Source organism: Euprymna scolopes, chromosome 14 (assembly GCF_053919585.1).
Source record: "Euprymna scolopes isolate OS-2025 chromosome 14, ASM5391958v1, whole genome shotgun sequence".
Lineage (NCBI taxonomy): Eukaryota > Metazoa > Mollusca > Cephalopoda > Sepiida > Sepiolidae > Euprymna > Euprymna scolopes.
This window is the reverse complement of record NC_136495.1, coordinates 117493047-117513290: the sequence shown is the minus strand read 5'-3', so window position 1 is coordinate 117513290 and position 20244 is coordinate 117493047. Positions and strand designations below refer to the sequence as shown.

General features: G+C 34.2%; 1 long non-coding RNA gene across 1 annotated transcript in view; it reads right to left on the bottom strand.

Moving 5' to 3' along the window:
* LOC145293240 (uncharacterized) overlaps nt 1-20244 on the bottom strand; it is a 1271116-nt gene that overhangs the window by 163585 nt on the left and 1087287 nt on the right. The window contains exon 5 of the long non-coding RNA XR_013869695.1: nt 7718-7835. This is a non-coding gene — a long non-coding RNA (uncharacterized LOC145293240). The remainder of the gene's footprint in view (nt 1-7717; nt 7836-20244) is intronic.

The window sequence follows — 20244 nt, the reverse complement described above, 5'->3', positions numbered from 1 at the left end:
ATGTCGTTGTTACAATGAAAAAATCTAGTCGAAGTTCTTTTCTATTCTTTATCCGCTTTGCAACTGAGGCATACAACGTGTGTTGGTTCCCGGACAACGTTACAGTTATCTTAAGAGCAACAAAAGAAAAATAGCAGAGAGCATCACAACAAAAATACAATTAGCAGGATTTTATCATTTTTAAAAATCTACATTATAAGTGAACACTGTTTGCCTGTCACTCACCCGAGGCTTAAAAACAAGCGGACAAAATTGCACTACATTTGGCCTCATTGTTATGCTTCATGCAGAGTAGGTCGTAAAGATGTAACGATTTTAATTCTAATGCTCTTGCTAATACAAAACGCTCATAGGCTCTTATATTTGATTTCTCTCGAAGAACTTTTTAAATACAGAGCAAGTTATAGAGGATACAAATTATATAATAACAACCACTACTACTACTACTACTACTACTACGATTACTAAATACTAGTATAGATATAGAACCTCTAAATGTATTCAGCACTAAAGTTAGCATGAAGAGAAGTTTTTTGGCTGGTGCATCTGCTACTAGTCTCTCACTCCTGGACAGGGTTCAAAAGAGAGTCGCGAACCTAATATGTCCTGAACTGTCATCTAAGCTTCGGCCTCTGTCTCGTCGACCAGATGCTGCATTCCCTTGCCTGTTCTACAAGTATTTTAATGCTGAATGCTCTGACGAACTACAAGAACTTGTACTCTCTCCACGTAAATACGCCCGACAAACTAGACAAGCAGCAAAATCCCACCCCTACACAGTAGAGATCCCTAGGTGCAAAAAAGTCTTCTACTCCAATAGTTTCTTCCTCAGAACTGCAAGACTTTGGAACTTCCTTCCGGGATTCTGCTTTCCCAACTGTACTGACATGCAAAAGTTCAAGTGTAATGTGAACAAGCATCTTGCCATTCATCTCCCTTCATAATATTCCTGCAACTTATGTCCCCGATAGTAACAACCTACTTTAAAGTGGCACTGTGCCTTGTTTGGCGCAAAGCAAAAAAAAAAAAAAAAAGAAAAAATATGTTGGTTTGAGCCGTTTTCGCAGCATTCATAATGTTTAGTTTGCCGGCTGTGTTCGTACTAACCGAGAATCCATCCTTGACAGCATTCGCGTAAAGAGTGACTGCCTTGCAGACGAGCAGACTTTTCTTCTATCAGAAAGAGGTATGGTTAGGTTCAGTCCTAAGAAGTGCACCCTCTCAGGCATTACCTTTTCCATCATAAGGGTGGATGGGGCAGGTGGTTATTGCCGATTGCCTAAAGTTCCACTACCTGAGCATACCGACGGTGCTGTTCTTGACTATTTTTGCACCCTTCCAGAATGTACCCCTCGGGAGCAAAGCAATTGATTTACCTCACTCCCCAACCTTTGTGCCACATTTTGCTACAGTGGAAAGCAATTAAATCATACCAACAACAAAAACAACAACACTATAACTATTGGGCGAATAACATCACTAACCGAGAACAAAAAATTGACGTGTAGCATCAGAACAGATTCTACACTTTGATCTTGGCCCAAAGGCCAGGAAATCTCTTATGGTAATCTGTATTTATTTGCTTCCTCACTGAGTAAATTAGGCACAAGGCCGTTTTGTAATGTGGAGAGTGAGGGGGAAGGGAAAAGGGGACCAGAGCTCCCGAGAGGTGGGAAATGGGAGCTGGATAGTGATTTGCCAGCTGGCCCATGTAGGGTTGCCCCTACATGAACCAGAAGATTTCCACAAGGGCAGTGGTCTTTGATTGCAGCATCTGCCGGAACAGATACTACACTTTGATCTTGGCCCAAAGGCCTCAAAGGTCCCTCTTCCTGCGAAGAAGGTAGGCGGAAATCTCTTACGGTATTAAGAGTTCCTATCGACAATGCGTCCCCATGGGACAGTTAGACACCAGGGTCATTTTCTAGCATAGAAGGAACAAAAAATAAAAATTGTCTCAGTCGTAAAGGATTTCTCCTCCAATGAAAGAGAACAAGAAATTTAAGTGCAGCATCTGAAGAACAAATGTTATTTATTTGCATGAAAGCAAATTAGACACAAGGTCCTTTTTTAATGTGGGGGAAAACCAGCTCCCCCAAAAAGGGGGACACTCTGGCAGTGTCCAAATAAATAGCGATTCTCTCGTTATGAAGGGTTTCCCCCACATTGACCAAGGCATAATTACTTAAGGGCAGCATCTGAATAACAGATATTACACTTTGATCTTGGTCAAAAGGCCAAGAATGTCTGCTCTTATGGTGTAAAGAGTTCTTGGGGTTGTCAAATGTAATAAATTCTAATAGTACTAAATAACGATACTTAAATAAACAACAAACATCAAATGAAAGAAAAATAATCAAATTAGCTGGATAATAATTAGTTTAGAAAAAGAAAAACAAGTTTAATTTCCCTTGAATAGAAAAAAAATCAGCCATTTTATTTCATATTTGTTTCTGGGATGTTTATTTTAATGAAAAAAAAAATGGCTGGAAGCTGACAAAAAATGAACAAACAAACAAACAACAACAACAAAAATTATGAATAAAAAAAATAATGAATTAAAAAAATAATGAATAAAAAAAAACAATGAATAAAAAAAACAATGAATAAAAAAAAACAATGAATAAAAAAAATAATGAATAAAAAAAATAATGAATAAAAAAATAATGAATAAAAAAAAATAATGAATAAAAAAAACTAATGAATAAAAAAAACTAATGAATAAAAAAATAATAAAAAAGACTAATGAAAAAAAGACTAATGAATAAAAAACTAATGAATAAAAAAAATAATGAAAAAAAAACTAATGAATAAAAAAAAACTAATGAATAAAAAAAACAAAAAAAAAAAACTAATGAATAAAAAAAAATAATGAATATAAAAAAATATAATATAGCCATAAAACATTCAATTTCTTTTGAAAGCATTTTGCAACACCATCATTTACAGGATGGGCACTACAATTATTTTGATAGATTCAAAACATTTTGGAAAACAAAACCGCACTCGATATATTAACTCTCGTTTTAAACAAGAACAAACCAATTCTTAAGATATACATTTTAATCTGTATGTTTAGCCACGAAAGATAGTTTTTTTGGTTTTTTTTTTGCATTTTCACCCCAAACAAGAACAGTGCAATTTTGATGTAGGGGACTACTATCTGGGACATAATCTGCCGAGGTTACTATGTAGAGAGTTGAGCAGCAAGATGTCTGTTTACATTACACTTGAACTTCTGCATGTCAGTACAGTTGGGGAAGCAGGAACCCAGAAGGGAATTCCAAAGTCTAGCAATCCTAGGGAAGAAACTATTAGAGTAGAAGGTTTTCTTACATCTAAGGAATTCTACTGCATAGGGGTGGGATTTTGCTGCTTGTCGGAGGTATTTACGTCGAAGGGGTACACAAAGAACTTGTTCGATGGAGCACCAAGCATTAAAATACTTGTAAAACAGGAAGAGGGATGCAACACCGGTTGAAGCTTAACTGATAGTGTGAAAGCTATTAGGTTGGCGACTCTCTTTTGAACCCTACCTAAGATGGAGAAACTAGTAACAGATGCACCAGCCACATCTGACAACAATACTCTATACATTGGGCGAATGATGGCCTTGTAGAAGTATGGGATACGCTCAGGCGTAAGTTACTTTCTAGCACGGTAGAGAGAGCCCATTTTCTTTGCAGCAGCTTTGGCAATGCCCTCAATGTATTTGTTCCAATTCATATTCCCTGTGAACGTTAAGCCAACGAGTTTGAACAAAGCACTTTCAGGTGATGTGTCATTAGCCATGGCTATTAGTTGTTGAGGCTTCTTGTAGTTGTTAAAGGAAAGGAACTTAGTCTTATCAGTACTGAATATGACCAACTATTTTTGTCCCCATTCCATTATAGACTTCTAGATTTTCCGCCATTGTCTTGTATACATGTGCATTCATTTCCCCCTCATGTCTGTTATAGAGCATGGTGTCGTCAGCAAATGTACCCATCTCAGAGACAATTTTATTAGGAGGTCATTTATATAAAATATCAAGAAGAATAAAGGTTCAAGGATCTACCCCTGTGGTACACCCGCATTTATATCATACTAGCATTTCGGCCCGGCGTTGCCCGGGTGTTTGGAGGTGTATGCTGAGCAAAAAAAAACAAAACAAAACAAAAAAAAACGGTAAATTTTTTTAACTTTGACCCCTATTAACATTTATTGTTTTGTTTTGCGCTCAAATCAAGTTATTAAGTTAGATCCACGTCCAAAGAACCTATACCTTAAATTTCAAGTGTCTAGACCGAAATTTGTCGGAGGAGGTTGGTAGAGTTCTTAAAGGTCAAATCGTTGAACTTTGACCACTTAACAGCCAAATTTCTGTCCAAAAACCGATCACATAGATTTTCCCTAATCTCAGTATCCTGTATATCAAATTTCGAGTCTGTAGACTAAAAATTGAGAGTTATTGCATAGGGAAATGTACACAGACAGACAGACACACATGCAGACACGTTCACTTTTATAGATATATAGATTGTTTAGACGTACGACCATCAAGAACAACTTTGATTTATTTAAGAAGAGTTTAATTATGTAAGTATTCGTCCAGTAATACCACATGATCTGGTTTTCATGAGAAGACCAATACATAATTACAATTTATTTTCTCTAGCACTTGTGTGTTCTCACTCGTGAAGTGATTAGTACGTGAATCGATAAGGACACGTTTGCATATTCTCACTTATGGAGTGATATACGAGAATATGTTGTTTGATAAAAACACCTTTTTCCTTGTGATTTATAAAGATTTCCAGTTGAAATGCCAATATGAACAGACCTCATATTTCTTCCCTCGTCCCAAGCCATGGCTTGGCTAGATGAGATTAAATTCCTAGACTAATCCCAGTTCTAGAAATCTTCTTTTTAGCTGTCCATCGTTATCTGATGATGACGATTTTATTGTGAGTCTGCTAATACTTAAACAATCCAATCCTGGGGCCACAGGTATGGTCCCAGATCGGGCATGTGAAGGAGATGCCGGGTGGAGCAGCGATGGCCTGGCGAGCATACCTCCTTGCACGGTTCGCTGTATGATCCTGTATTCGCTACTCCTCAATAAAGTCCCCTCCATGTGAGCAGAGGGAGCACCAGAGATTCGAGCAGGAAGCAGCTTCCTCTAGTGAAGATGGGTCTATTCGACACCTCTTCAGAGATCTGTGGATGTGGTCTTTGAAATACTTCCTCTACCCACCAGTTCTGTGTTGGCCTTGGAGTAATTGACTATAGAGGATTCTACGTAGTAGTCAGTGATTGGGTATTCGAATCATGTGCCTCAGCCTTAATGTCATGATGATCCAATGCCAACTCATTTCTATGGCACGTGTACGTTTACAGACTTTATCTTCATTCTGTTTTCATCAGTCTTTACGAGCCATGTTTTGCGTTGATGAAACAGTTTGAATAAAATTGGTTTTAATTGTAGAGAAAAAGTTTGTCCTTTTAACTTGGTAACCCTTTTCTTAATTCCAAACAATGGCAATAGGACGGATACCAATGCAGCAACATTACAAAATGACAATCTGAGCATTCTTTTTTCAGCTCTATATTGTTTCAACCTTAATGAAAAAAAAAAAAAACAAAAGCAAAAAAAAAAACGGAAACGCCATTTCAAAGTCAAGAGTGACATAGTGACGCACAAATACTTTTATTTTTTTATGCATTCAAGATGCGTCCATTTTATCTGTGCATTTAGTGATGGAAATACAAGCCCGGAGCACGATTGATCGACCAATCAAGCCTTTAACACCAGTGACGTGCAGAAGTTCTGTGATGCCTGTGGCCAATTCTTTGAGTATGTACCCTAAAGACTCAAGTATGAATTTCATCTGATGACCCTGCTGTGTCGAACGTAAAACTCCAAAAAACATTTTCTTGACCTTCGAGCTAGGGCGAAAGAATAGTATCTGTTTTATTCAAAGAGAGGGTTTGGTATGGAGCGTTCATAGAATGCCACAAACTTCAACAAGACATAACCAGACATTTTCTAAAACTACATTAACCAGAGTATTTAGATTAGTATGTTTTAGTTTGAACAAAGGTGGTACAATAATAACGTGGAGTCTACGTTAATGCATATAACAGAATTATTCTTAAGCATGGCAACAATATACAACAGATGAAGGATACATGGATTTAGCTGGTAGTAGTAATAGTTATTATTATTATTATTATTACAATACTAGTAGAAATTCCACAGAGGTAAGATATTATTATAGGCAGTGACGGGTAAAGATGCAGAGAATAAAATATTATACCCATCCATCCATAGCCCTTGAGCCCCTGGAGAGGCATAGGCCATCTACAACTTTGTAGATGCTTTTGTAGTGAAGAGTCCCTTTTTTTCGGAGTGAGGGTGCTGGCCTCGCATCCAACCTTCCCAGAAGTTACATACAACGCCTAGCCTTCCCCAAATGGTTACCCATCTAGTACTGGCCAGGCTCATCGTTGCTTAACTTCGATGATCTGGCTATAACCCGTGTGTCAATATGATTGTGATGTACTCAAAAATATTCTATATCCAAATGTAAATACCTGTTTCCTTTTAATTTACTTACTTGTGGAAAATGTCTCAGTCTAAAACAATTTCGTATTATGCGAATATAAAATATTTTCACCATTATTTTTCCAATGGTTAGCATCATACGTTTTATTTATATACACATATAGGGGACCTTCAGAGAAGGACTTTCTTTGGTAACGTTTTTATTTTACTTTCTTTTAGAAGGGAAACTGTTATTATTTTCTTACTACTACTTCTGATTTCTATATATTTTTTTTTTTTTGCTGTAACGGAAATCCCTCTGTCCCGAACAAGATCGTTAAATTGAAATAAAATTAAAATTGCCTCAGTTAAGCAAAATTACTCCTTGACGGACAAAATACAGAAAACAAAAAACATATGGTTATAATCAGGATTCGGTTCTGGGGTTATAATCAGTATTCGGTTCTGGGGTTCGGGAAGGAGTGAGTCACCCTCTTGACAACAGCACGTTTCTGCCCTCTTCTTTTCCAATCGACCACACCTGACCTCTCGCCACCAATGTCACACCGCACAATCCGAACGTCAGCAATACAAAATTCTTTTCAAGAGAAGATGTTCACGACTCTTTTCTCTCTGCTGCCCCAGGGAATTTTCCCCTGCTTTTATATTCTCCTATCTAGAAAAAAAAGGAAGAGACAGGAAAAAAATAATAGCTTCTCCCATCATGCTCTGCCTTCCCAAGATGCCCTTCGCGTATACAAATGCGCTGGCCATCCTTTCCTTCTTCTTTCCCAAAGAGCGATGCAGATACGCCCGGTACGTTTCTTCTTTTTTTTTTTTTTTTTTTCTTTTCTAACCATATACCCCACATTCAGCATTTACGATTAAAACAATAAATTTTATAAACGTTTACTTGCATTCTTTGTCAGGGAATAAAACGGAAAAATTGGGGTGGTGACCTTTTTGTTTTTATCACACAATTTCATTTTTATGCTTTAAATATAAATGAGAGACAAATCATTTTTAGAGACAAATCATTCAACGCTGGAGCACGGGTCCTTCTAGTGTATATATATATATATATATATATATATATATATATATATATATATTGTATGCGAGAATAAAAATATAAAAAATTATTATGATTTAGATGGAGATAAAAAGTAGAGATATGTAAGACTGACTTACCTTGTGCCACTATCCACTTTGGTGTGGAGAAAAGGCTTCACTCTGAATCCCAGATAAAGTCATCATGGCTGTTATATTCATGATCTATGGTTCGCTCATTTACACACTGGGCACAGACCTGCAAAAAACAATGAAATGCAATATATCTGAAAGTGTGAGACAAGAAAAAAAGGTTGGCAAAGAAAAGGACTTTGGTTAATGATTACGAAACAAACTAATATCATTCATATATAGGTAAAAAATGTATTAGGTTGACAAGAAAGTGCTTGCTATTTTTAACTTTTAAATTCAGATGAACATATCGTGGCTCTAACAAAAATTTATTGATCGAAATAAGCACCATCAGAATCAACACACTTTTGCCAATGCAAAATAAGGGTATTTATGCCAATAATGTAAAAATCTTGCGTTCTGGTGGCGATGAAGTTGTTGAAGGCGTTTTTGATATCGCATAGGTTTTTGAAACATTGTACACACCGAAAGTTGCTGAAGTGCTTGAAAAAGCGGTAGTCATTAGGTGAGAGATATGGAGAGTATTGTGGATGAGGCAGAATTTCATAGCCCAATTGGTTTAACTTCTGCAGGGTCACTTTAGCTACGTGCGGTCTGGCATTGTCAGGGAGGAAAATTGAATTATTTCTGTTGACTAATGCTGGGTGTTGTTGTCGAAGTTCCTGATGCATTTCATCCATTTGCTGACAGTATTTCCCCGTCGTAATGGTTTCGTCCGTATTAAAAAAAAACTTATGGCTGATGGATGAGACCAGCCGCAGACCACCATACATCAGCATGATCTACTTTTGGTGCAACTCTGGCTTTGAGAAGTGTCATGGAGCTTCTTCGGCATCGTTGGATGAACCCAAGTCACAACCCGGTCGAAAAATGAGTCGTTCTTGTTACGTAAAAAAAGGGAAGATGACATTTCATAACGGCGTTTCTTTTGGTTGTCATTCAATTCATGAGGCACCCATTTATCAAGTTTATTTTGTTTTTTTTTTTCAATCTCTCTCAAGTGGTTGGAAATCATTGTATACGTTACGTCTACTTCAGAAGCATGTTTTCAAATATGGATTGGCTTTAACTAAGACTCTTAATTGATCATTGTCATAATCTTCAAGACTCTTGTCGCCGCCAAAAAAATGTTCAAACTACCATTGTACTACGCATTCAGAAGTTGTTCCTGGGCCAAACGCTTTGTTGATATCACGAGCTGTTTTCGGCCCAGCTTGACTTGAAACAAGAAAATTGTGCGAATTTTCTTGTTTTCCATTTTGCATTCAACATCCTGAAAAGAAGACATAATTGTTTTAAAATAATTGTAATTGAAACGATTATATAGATCGAAAAACGCTCTTTAAAATGATATATAAAGTAAAGGTATTATAATGAAAACTTATTTGAAAATACATCATTTGAAATAAAAATTTAAAATTATGCAAGCACCTTCTTGACAAGAATTTTTATGATAATACCGTACTTTGAGACAACTGTGCCAAATCCGGGGGTAATTGCGCCTACTAAAAAAAGTGTTCTTTATATGCGTGGTTGCCAAAAGAGTACTTTTAGCTAGTTGGCGCAATTACCCCAGACTTGGTGCAATCATCCCAAAGTACGGTAGGTCTTATTTTAATATTCGGTATCATTATTTATATCGCTTTTCTTTTTTTTTCATTTCGGACTATTCGGACATTGATTGTTATACCGGCATTTCTATGCATAAGGGAAATTACGCCGGTTCTCACTATATATATAGTGCCAGTAATGTCTACACCAATGAGAAGGAGCGACAGTACTCCACTGCCTAGCTGAGCGCTAGTCAGTTATACCCGTATTCCTACCTTTGTACTTGTGACGTTAATACACTTCGTTTGTTAAACCAACCTCGATTTGATTTTCTTCCTTTACTATTGTGTTACGACACAACATTGATATTGTGGAAATTTCTATTTCTGAAAGTAAGTTAAACTTTTTCACTTGAAAGAAAATAAGGATTATACTCGAAGACAGAGTTGAAAATTAAATTTGGAGTGACAGCTTTTGAAGAAAATGGCCGACAACGGTGTACATTACTTGAACAAGTTTACTTAGGCAAGCAATAAAGAATAATATACAAAACAGTTTAAGATCAATATCCAGAATATTTGCATATTCTGTTAACATTTGAACATGTTTAGCCCCCCCCCCACACACACAGTTGATGACTCTTTCAGTCGTAGGAGAATCAGCTTTGCTTGCAGCAACCTCCTGTGGTTGTGGTGTGATGCAACCATGGTAGTGAATATTGGCTTAATTTGGTTGTTTTACGGCATATCAACCCTTTTCGGGTTATTTAATGCCGAATTCAGTTATTTTAGAAATAGTATTCATGTTGCATTCAGTTATTTTGTAGAAGTTTTTTATTCTTTAAGCCCTTTGTATCTTCAATCGCTAATTTGTAGTGTTTGGTTTGGTTGTTTTAAAGTGGATTTTATCGTTTTTGTTCCCTGCCCGGCACAACATGAATAAGTTTTGCAATGGAAAAAGGGAAAAGGGTTACAGTATTAATGTTTGGTACATTTTATGTTAGGAAACCAGTGAGGAATGGGGGAGATAGAAATGGGAAGAAAGAAAAAGGAAGAAAAGGCGGGTTGCTGTTTTTGTTTTTGATTTTGGAGAACATAATTAAGTTTTGACAAAAATAAATATAAAAACAAAAAGCATCATTGTCAGGAACATTTTGTCTCAGAAAGCCAATATCTTCACATAGCTTGATCGTGAAGCACCAGTGTTAATACTGTAAAAGATGCGGAACCTTAAGCATTTGAATGTATATATGTTGGTTTATGTGCCTTCTAAGGCTGCAACGATTGGATTTAGCTTTCAGCCAATCTATGTGATCTTTAAGTGTACAAGAGAAGACAAGCACGACTGGTCAACGAAAGTGTCTTATAAAGTTCAACAATATTACTTTTACATTTCTGTCAATGTGCATTGTTCGTTTATAGTGATGCTTCACATTTGAATATGATTATTGTAGATTGTAATATGATTATTGTAGATTGTAATCTGATTATTCGTTATTATAATATGATTATTGTAGTTTGAAGTATGATTATTGTAAGTTTTAAAATGATTATTGTAGTTTGTAAAATAAATATTGTGGATTGTAAAATGATTATTGTAATTTGTAACATGATTATTGTAAGTTTTAAAATGATTATTGTTGTTTGTAATATGATTATTGTTGTTTGTAAAATGATTATTGTAGATTATAAAATGATTGTTGTGGATTTTATTATGATTATTGTAATATAAGTATTATGATTATCGTAGATTGAAACATGATTATCGTTATTTGTAATATGATTATTATAGATTTTTATATGATTATTGTAGATTGTAATATGATTATTGCATATTGAAATATGATTATTGTAGATTGCAATATGATTATTGTAGTTTTAAAATGATGATTGTAGATTGTAATATGATTATTGTAGTTTGTAATATTATTATATTAGTAATATGATTATCGTAGTAAGTAATATGATTATTATAGATTGTAAAATGATTATTCTAGTTTGTAATATGATTATTGTAGATTGTAATATGATTATTTTATTTTGTAAAATGATTATTGTATCGTCAAAGAATGAAAGTTCAATAGAAGCGTTGTTTTAATTTGAATAAAATAAAATACGCATCAAGTGCGCTTAAAAGCCAAATCACAACGTAATATTAGGAAAATAAACAAATATTTTACTTGTTTGAAATTATCACAAATATATTTGGGAGGTATACTCCATCTTCAGTGTGTTGTTTCTTTTTTTTCTTTTCTTCTTCTTTGCCATGTTGTAAATTTGGAGAAAGATTCTGTTTGTAAAGAGCAGCGTGTTGTTTCTGGCGGTTGTATTTTGAAATGTTTGAGCTGTGCGTAGGCAACGCGAGAATAACGTCAAAGAATGAGAGTTTATATAGACACGTTGTTTTTATTTGAATTAAATAAAATACACATCAAGTGCACTTAAAAGCCAAATACAACATAATATTAGGAAAGTAAACAAATATTTTACTCGTTTGAAATTTATCACAAATATATTTTAGTGTGTTGTTTCTTTTTTTTTTCTTCTTTTCTTTTTTGTTGCCATGTTGTAAATTTGGATAAAGAAGTCTGTTTGTAAAGATCCCCACGTTGTTTCTAGGGGTTGTATTTTGAAATGTTTGAAAAAAAAGAAACAAAAAGAAACAACACACTGAACATAGAGGATACCCACTGAAATCGACCCTTCAAACGACAAATATAGAAAAATTGGTTAAAAACATTAATTTCTTCACCCTCAACTGGGCACTTTTCTACTGGGAGGGGTCGCTTTTTTCGCCAATATTTTCAAAAGTCATCCCCTCTTTTCGATTTTCTAGCCTTAATTTAAACCTACGTCACTTCCGGTTTGGCGGTGGTCATAACAGCAAAGACGTAACTTTTTTTCACGTCCTTTTCCTCCTTCATGATACGGGTTCGAGCCTACCTTCCTACTACCACTTGTTTTTTTTTTTTTTTGCTCAACACACACATCCAAACACCCAGGCAACACCGGGCACCCATGTGTGTGTGTGTGTGTGTGTGTGTGTGTATATATATATATGTGTGTGTGCGTGTGTATATATATTCATTAGAGAATTAGTTCTGTAATAATAAATACGTATATGTTCTATATGTGCTAAAGAGCTACTTTGTGTGTGAGAATTGCTTTTCTTACATAGCACTCTATTACTAATCTAATTTTCTTTAGTCATCTATTTCCACATCTGAATGGTCTTTGGTTTGTGCTGATCATATCTTATTTATTCCTATTCTGTTTCCTGGAACAAGGAAGTCGAATATTTTCAGAATGCCGACTGGGTTTCCCATATTAGCTATCAAAAGAAGTCCTGTCGAGCATAACCTTCAGATCTTTCTTCTGAGTTCCATGACTTTTCTATTTGTTTGGTGCCGGGTTTGCATAGTTTTGTTGTTGCATGCTGCAATACCAGTTAACATCTCAACGGACTACTACACACAAGAGATTTTTGTATCTTCAAGAAAAAAAAAATGACTACCAAAAATCAAGAGCCTATTGCTAGTTTGAACTTTTGAGATAAAGAAAAATTTTTTAAAAAAAGCACACCGTTTGGCATAAGTGGATAAAAGGAAATAGAGAAAGTCCTTCATGCCGTTAAAAATCTGAGGTTATCTTTGGACAAAGAAAGCCGATGCTGCAGCGTTCAGTGAACAGAGAGAAAGAGGGAGCACGCCTTTCCTCATCATTCCCAAAACTATTATTCCTAAAAAGGCTGAAGTAGTTTTTTATGGGATGAAATCAAGGCACCTTGCAATCTGATTGGTCAGTGTACAACCAAATCCCCTAGCAGGGATATTTATCCACAAGATAAATAAGTCTTTGTTTACGTATGACTGTTACAATACTTTGTTTTATATTCATATTTTGTTGATTCACCAGTTGTAAAATGTTTCTGATTGCAGGACATAATAAAATGTTCTATTCTTTTAATCAGTCTGAAGAAATCGATGTAATATTTCCATAACATCATCTAAAAATATTAATTTGTGATGGACGAAGTGATTTTTCAGCATTCAGTTAGTTTTGAGTTTGTTTTTATTTTTTGTGCTTCTTTTTTTGTGGTGGAGGATATTTGTGTTCATGGGAAGAAAGTCAATAAATTTGATAGTTTTATGGTGTCTTTATTATAGAAATGTTGTATGGTTGCCAAGTCAGTCGTCATTATTCAAACAAAGGGAATCGCTCCACATTGATAAATTGTAGTTTTTTTTCAATTCTTTGGTAGCATTTTCTGATTATACATATCCCTCTATCATACACGCATGCTAGTCTAGCGGCACTGATGAGTTGTGATACAACGAAACAGGACTGTATGTCGATGACTACAAATATATTTTAAAAGCCCCCCCTCCTCTTTGGGTAGAGCACTGTCGAAAATAATCTCACCCGCTACTTAATTGGCTGAAAATGCGAAGCTCGTTGTTTGTTTACGAACAGACGATTTGAGCACTTTAAAGGTGGTGGCGGGTGTCTATTTAAATAGACATTCCGACGAGTTATTTATGGGCGTCAATTCCATGGTCGAGTGGGAGAACCGCCGACTGTCAACACGACGGTTCTAGGTTCAATCCTTGGCTTGGGAGAGATGCTAGTCTAGCGGCACTGATGAGTTGTGATACAACGAAACAGGACTGTATGTCGATGACTACAAATATATATATATATATATATATATATATATATATATATTATAGACACATATATATGCATATATATATATATATATATATATATATATTATACACACATATATATGCATACATATATATATATACATATATATATATATCTTATACACACATATATATGCATACATATATATATACATATATATATATATTGTACACACATATATATGCATACATATATATATACATATTATATACACTGATTATAGATTAAATAAAAGAATAGGGACAAAACTTCTCATCAGAAGAAGAGAAGGGAAAGGCCTAATAATATTTAGATTAGAAATTAGAATGAAGGAATAAGGTAATTAATTGTATTGTTCTTCTTAACAGTATTGAGGTTTTCTGTTTTGACAAGGTTTGCTTTGTAAAACATATTCTTTGATAATTATATATATATATATATATATATATATATATATATATATATATATATATATATATATATGCCGGGATTGAATGATGATGAATGTTTCACAATTCTGTATTTTTATAATCATCAAAATCGATAAAATCATCAATTTCTCAATCAAATCGATCGATTGTCTACTCTAGTTTGGGACACATTGTAGTCCTCATTGCCCTGTAGAAAACCTATTGCTGATTTTATAAAAAAATTTTTTTTTATTAAATTAGCTAAAACTGTAATAAGCTCAAATAATGCCAAAATAGATAAGATGATTAAGAAAGATGGAAGAAATATCAGCCACAATACTAATGAAGAACCACTTTGTAACTGTAGAAATATTAAGGAATGCTCCATGAAGATGTATGCCTTATTTTGAACATCATATATAAATGCGCAGTCATTGAAAAAATAGAACTAGAGCATACATAGTCCATCATCTGCAGGTTCAATGAAATGTTCTGTAACCATACATCGTCATTTATAATCCATAGTGAAAAACGGACAAGCAATCGACATCTATAGCTAAGTGGATATAGGAACTATGTAAAAATAACGCAGAGTATGAGTTGAAATGTCAGTATTAGGAAGTGCAAAAAAGATATCCACCAAATAAATTTAAGTGGTGCAACCTTTGCACCCTAGAATCATATCAGATAATAGTATATAAGAAAAATCTGTTAAATAAAAGGCAGGAAGTGGTCTAAAGTTGTTTGCATAGAACCAAGTATGTACTCTCCTGTCTAGAACCAGGCTAATTAGCTCAAAGTAAATTAATAATTTGTATATACTTAACTCACCTGAAAAACAGCATTCATTGAGCTGTCGCCAGCATACCCATCGATATGCTGGAAAAAGTTGACTGAAACTTCACAGTTTGATTAACTCAGTGTATAGAGAAGAATGGACACTATCTTACTGATATCATTTTTAAAACTAGCAAAAGAAATAAAATTTAAATGCTGTGCTAGTTGCAATTCAAAGAATTACATGCATAGCTGCATTACTTGTGTTTTAATTGATATTACCAAGCATATAGCTTCTAAATCAAAAAGAATAAAATATAAGCGCAAAAGTGGATTTCTCAAAGACGCACACACACACACACACACATTGATTGATTATTAATTAAGTAAATGAGTTTATGCTACGAAACAGATACTGTCAAGAATTGTGAATATCAACTGAATTAAGGGAATAAATTGCAAGATGGTCAACGTCATGAAATTTAGAATATAGACTTTTGTCATTTATTCATTGTATACTCTGTAAGTACATTTAGCTTCTTAAATAAGGATTACTATGCATAAAAAGAGAAATATAGGTGAATAAAGAATATTTCCACAAATATATATATATATATATATATATATATATATGGAGAGAGAGAGAGAGAGAGAGAGAGAGAGAGAGAGAGAGAACATTTCATGTTAATAGTATGTCTTAAGGAGAATCTGATTTTAATAAAATCAGAGTATATATTTAGATAATGACAGCAGTATCGATATTTAAATAGATCAACAGTTCTTAATGTTTCAGAATCAAAAGATAAATCTGTGAGAATATTACCTGCATAATATCTTTGTAAAGAATGACCTAGTTCCAGTTATAGACAGACAAAAAATTCTCATTATAATACGATGATAATTAATTCTATTAATTAACACAAGTCACTTCTGCTAGTCTATAAATATATGTATATTCAATTAAACCACATTTGCATATAATTAGCCTCCTCTTAGAACTGAAAGTACGGACGTTAATATCATATCATTTTATGAATGAAAAATGTTAAGCCAAACGATATACAATCAGAAAGTTTACAATTTTCTTTCCAACTTTCATATCGTTTACAAATGCTCTTACTTTATATATTACTAGCTGTACATACTCTGCTTTGCCTGTTAGTATTTATATACTACCCTTCCAATTTACTCTTATATTTTGTACCAACTTTTAAGATTTCTTAATTAACTCGACCAATATTTCCCGCTGCAGGAATAGCACGGGCTTGCAGGGATCTGGGTCTTGTGACTGGGTGGTACTTATTAGGTGTAGCCTGAGTTTTCTTACTTCCAGCTTTGCTTTTTCGGAGTGAGCATTTTTTCGGTCTGAAGATCGTCCTTCTAATGAATGTTATGCCTGACCCCTCGACGTGTAAGTGACGTCACCAGAGGAAGTGACGTCATGAGATAGTCCATTAATCCCATGGAGGGGCGTCTCCAACAATAATAAATTTTTATTCCTCATCTTTCATTTAATATATATATATACTAGCTGTACATGCCCGGCGGAGGTTTTAGTTACATACTATTTAAGATACACCAAATAACCTAGGTTGTTATGATTTTCCTGAAAGTTGAACATATTTTGGAATTTCGGGGGGATCTACGATTATCTATGAAATATAAACCGGAAAATAAAGTCTCACAGCTTAAAGGGAAATAACTCATAAGTTAAATGAAAACTTTCTTCCGTTTTTAAATGCAGCTGATCCTCATTAAATTAATAATTAAAAAATAAATCAAATGCTAATAAAATTAATCAATTTTATATCATATTTCTAAATAGAATAATTAATCAATTCTATTACTAATTTCCATAAAAAATTTAGAGCTATTTTTTAAAACAGTTTTTCTTTAATGTAATATGCAAATGAAATAACCTGTTGAACGTTGGTCCATTTTGAATAAAAAGTATATATATATAAATCATGCAGGAAGAAAAGTATATAAGAGTCCGTTTTCAGTATTAAAAATTATGAAGCAGTTGTACCTTTTGTACATGTTAATCAAATTGTGAACAAACAAACACTCAGACAGATAGGAATACGCCTTTATTATAAGAGATTATACTAAAACCGAGTGAATTAATCTTTGTTTCAATAACTATTTCAATTACACAAAATACATACTGAATTATATCTTAGATTTGGGATTGAGTTAGGGTCGGTAACTGAGCCGCTAGAGCGTTTTTTAGCAGCAGCAACTGCATGACAGCTAACATATGAAAATAACCAAGCCGGCTGCACAAAGTGACATCAAAGCAGAAGAAGCAAAAAAGACACACATGGCCGAAAAAGCAATGTAGAAGCACATGTATAGGAACTATTATGACTGCTATATCAGGTTTGCGCGTGTGGCACGAACGCACAGACACAAATTGTAAAAGGGAAACAATAGAAAAATTATCACTCATTTTGACCTCGTCTTCGGTAAATAGGGGGCGACACTAATTTTACCTTTGACTTCTCCCTTTCTCTCTACTTCTGTTTTTTTTCTTTCTCTCTTTTTTAACCTTGACATGATGATGAACACACTTGATATCGCGTCGCTCAAAAAAAAAAAAAAAAATTGCACACACACGAAGAACATTTTTGTGCCAGTACACGTGTGTAAATATTCAGGGTAAGCCTAACATAATTTCACCGTAAAAATTAAGGACTGCAATGAAAAATTGAATTAATTTCACCAACGACATTAATGAACAAACCAGAATTATACCTGATCACACATGTGCACACACACACACGCACGCACATGCTCTTATGTTTTTTCCATTGTTCATAATAAATATATTGTTTGTATATATGTAAATCGGTCCAATGTTGTCTCATTTTAATGTCGGAGTCGAGGACACGCATATTTATTCTCTACATGTCTTTCAGACATGGTCAGAAAATAACAGCAAGTTAGACGTGGGTAATGAGAGCATCTTAAAAAGACATGTTGATGCGAGAAATGAACTGTTTTAAAACAAGAGGCAGTGCATTGTTGGAAATACCAAGAATAAATGCCTTTTGTTTGATACTGAAAAAGTGAAACGAATTTCTTTCCTTTCCCTTTCCTGTTTTTTTTTTTTTTTGCAGGATTTTGGATCCATTAAGATGTTACAGAAAATTATTCTGAACCGTTCAATAAAAAGCTGTACAACGTTACAGGGGTTTAAAAAAATATTGCATTTTAATTGTTCCCGTTAGCAGTCTTAATGTTCAAATGCTTCATCATACTAACTTTCTATCACTTTCACCCTCTCTCATTGAATGTTGTTTGGCCTCGCTCCCCATTCTTATTTTATACACTTCTCTTACTCACACTTCTACTAATCTTTTTCTTTCTGTCTATTAACAGTAGAAACTAATAAAAAAACCCAGAAAGAATAAAATGATTGAAATTGTCATATAATTTGCATTATTCAGACTACTGTTCTTCTCTTGAGTGTCATTTTCACAACGTTTCAGCCGATAGCCTTCTCAGACCTTCTTCATGTGTATATTGTCGAACTCGTGAATCTGCATGGGAGGTAGATTCTCTTGTTTCGTCAGCCATGACCGGATAGAAGTTCTAAGTAATTTGTAGTTGTATTCTGAGTTTCGCTTTCACAGTGGATTAAACCTTCAACTTCCAAAAGAGTGTCAACTGAATTTTACCAAGTACCAGATCCTTGTGATTCCAGAGTTTGACGCAGATTTCTGAGTTTAACAAGATACACCTGAAGAAGATCGGAGGTTACAACGGCTGAAACATTGTGAAAATAATGCTAACGATGAGAACAGTAGTCTGAATAATCCAAATAATACAAATTACCAATCCTCATATTATTTGGAATCTTCGGACTACTGTTCTTGGAAAAATCAATTGTAAAAAGTGATATTCTCCTGAAGGTTGAAGGTTCAATCCTCAGTGTGTGCGACTCAAAAATGCAATTACGAATTAGCTAAGATTTCTATCCAGTCATGGCTGACGGAACGAGAACATGCTACCCTTGAAGTAAATAAAAGGTTCTGTTCGAAATTCAATCCAAATTCTCGAGTTCGACAGAAACATTCCTGAGTTGGACAAGATACACATAAAGAAGGTCGAAGGTTACATCGATTGAAACATTGGGTAAAACTATACAAACACAGTGACAGCGAATTAACCCTACCCCTAACCCTAACCCCTAACCCTAACCCTAAACCTAACCCTAACCCTAAACCCTAAACCCTAACCCTAACCCTAATCCTAACCCTAACCCTAACGCTGTCACGGTGTTTGTATAATAATACCAAACATTGTGAAAATGACACTCAAGATGAGAACAGTAGTCCAAAGAATCCAAACAGTATGAATAACTAATTCTCATCTCAAAATTTAGAAACATAATATTGAAATTGTCTATTATAAACAGCAAGAGATATGACCATAGGTAATAATACTATTAAACCATTATTTGAAGAGTAAAAAAAAGAAAAAAGAGAGAATGAGATAGACATACAACTAAGTAGAAAGAGATTAATTTTAGATTTTATTTTGTATTTAAGTCACTTTATCCTGATTCATACAATACAACTAATTACATCTGTGATCCAACGGATCCGATATTTTGTTTAGTATATTACAGTACTAGCTGGCAGCCCGGCATTGCCAGGTCGTACAATACACTTAAACATGATATTTTAATGTATGCAGATTGCATATGTATTATAGAATCAATCCTCTGTTGATTATTTTTTATATTATGAAGAATAATTTGCCTGGTAGACTAATTTGAGAAAAATAAATAAATAAAAAAAATAAAATAATGATAATGTCATTCATCAAATTCCGTCTGTGTTTGTTTATAATATCATGTCAGCTGGTATTTGGGCTTGACGATGAATGCCTTGGAAAAGTCACTTCTGATTAATGTTTAGTTTTAAAATATGCTTTGCGGAAATTTTATCGTAAATTGAACTTTTATCGTAAATTGAACTCATTAATCGGAAAAAATAAAATAAAATGGTGAGGTACACCCAGGCTTGAACAGGAGATCAAATGCTCTACCACTAAGCTATATCTCCAGATTATAATTAAT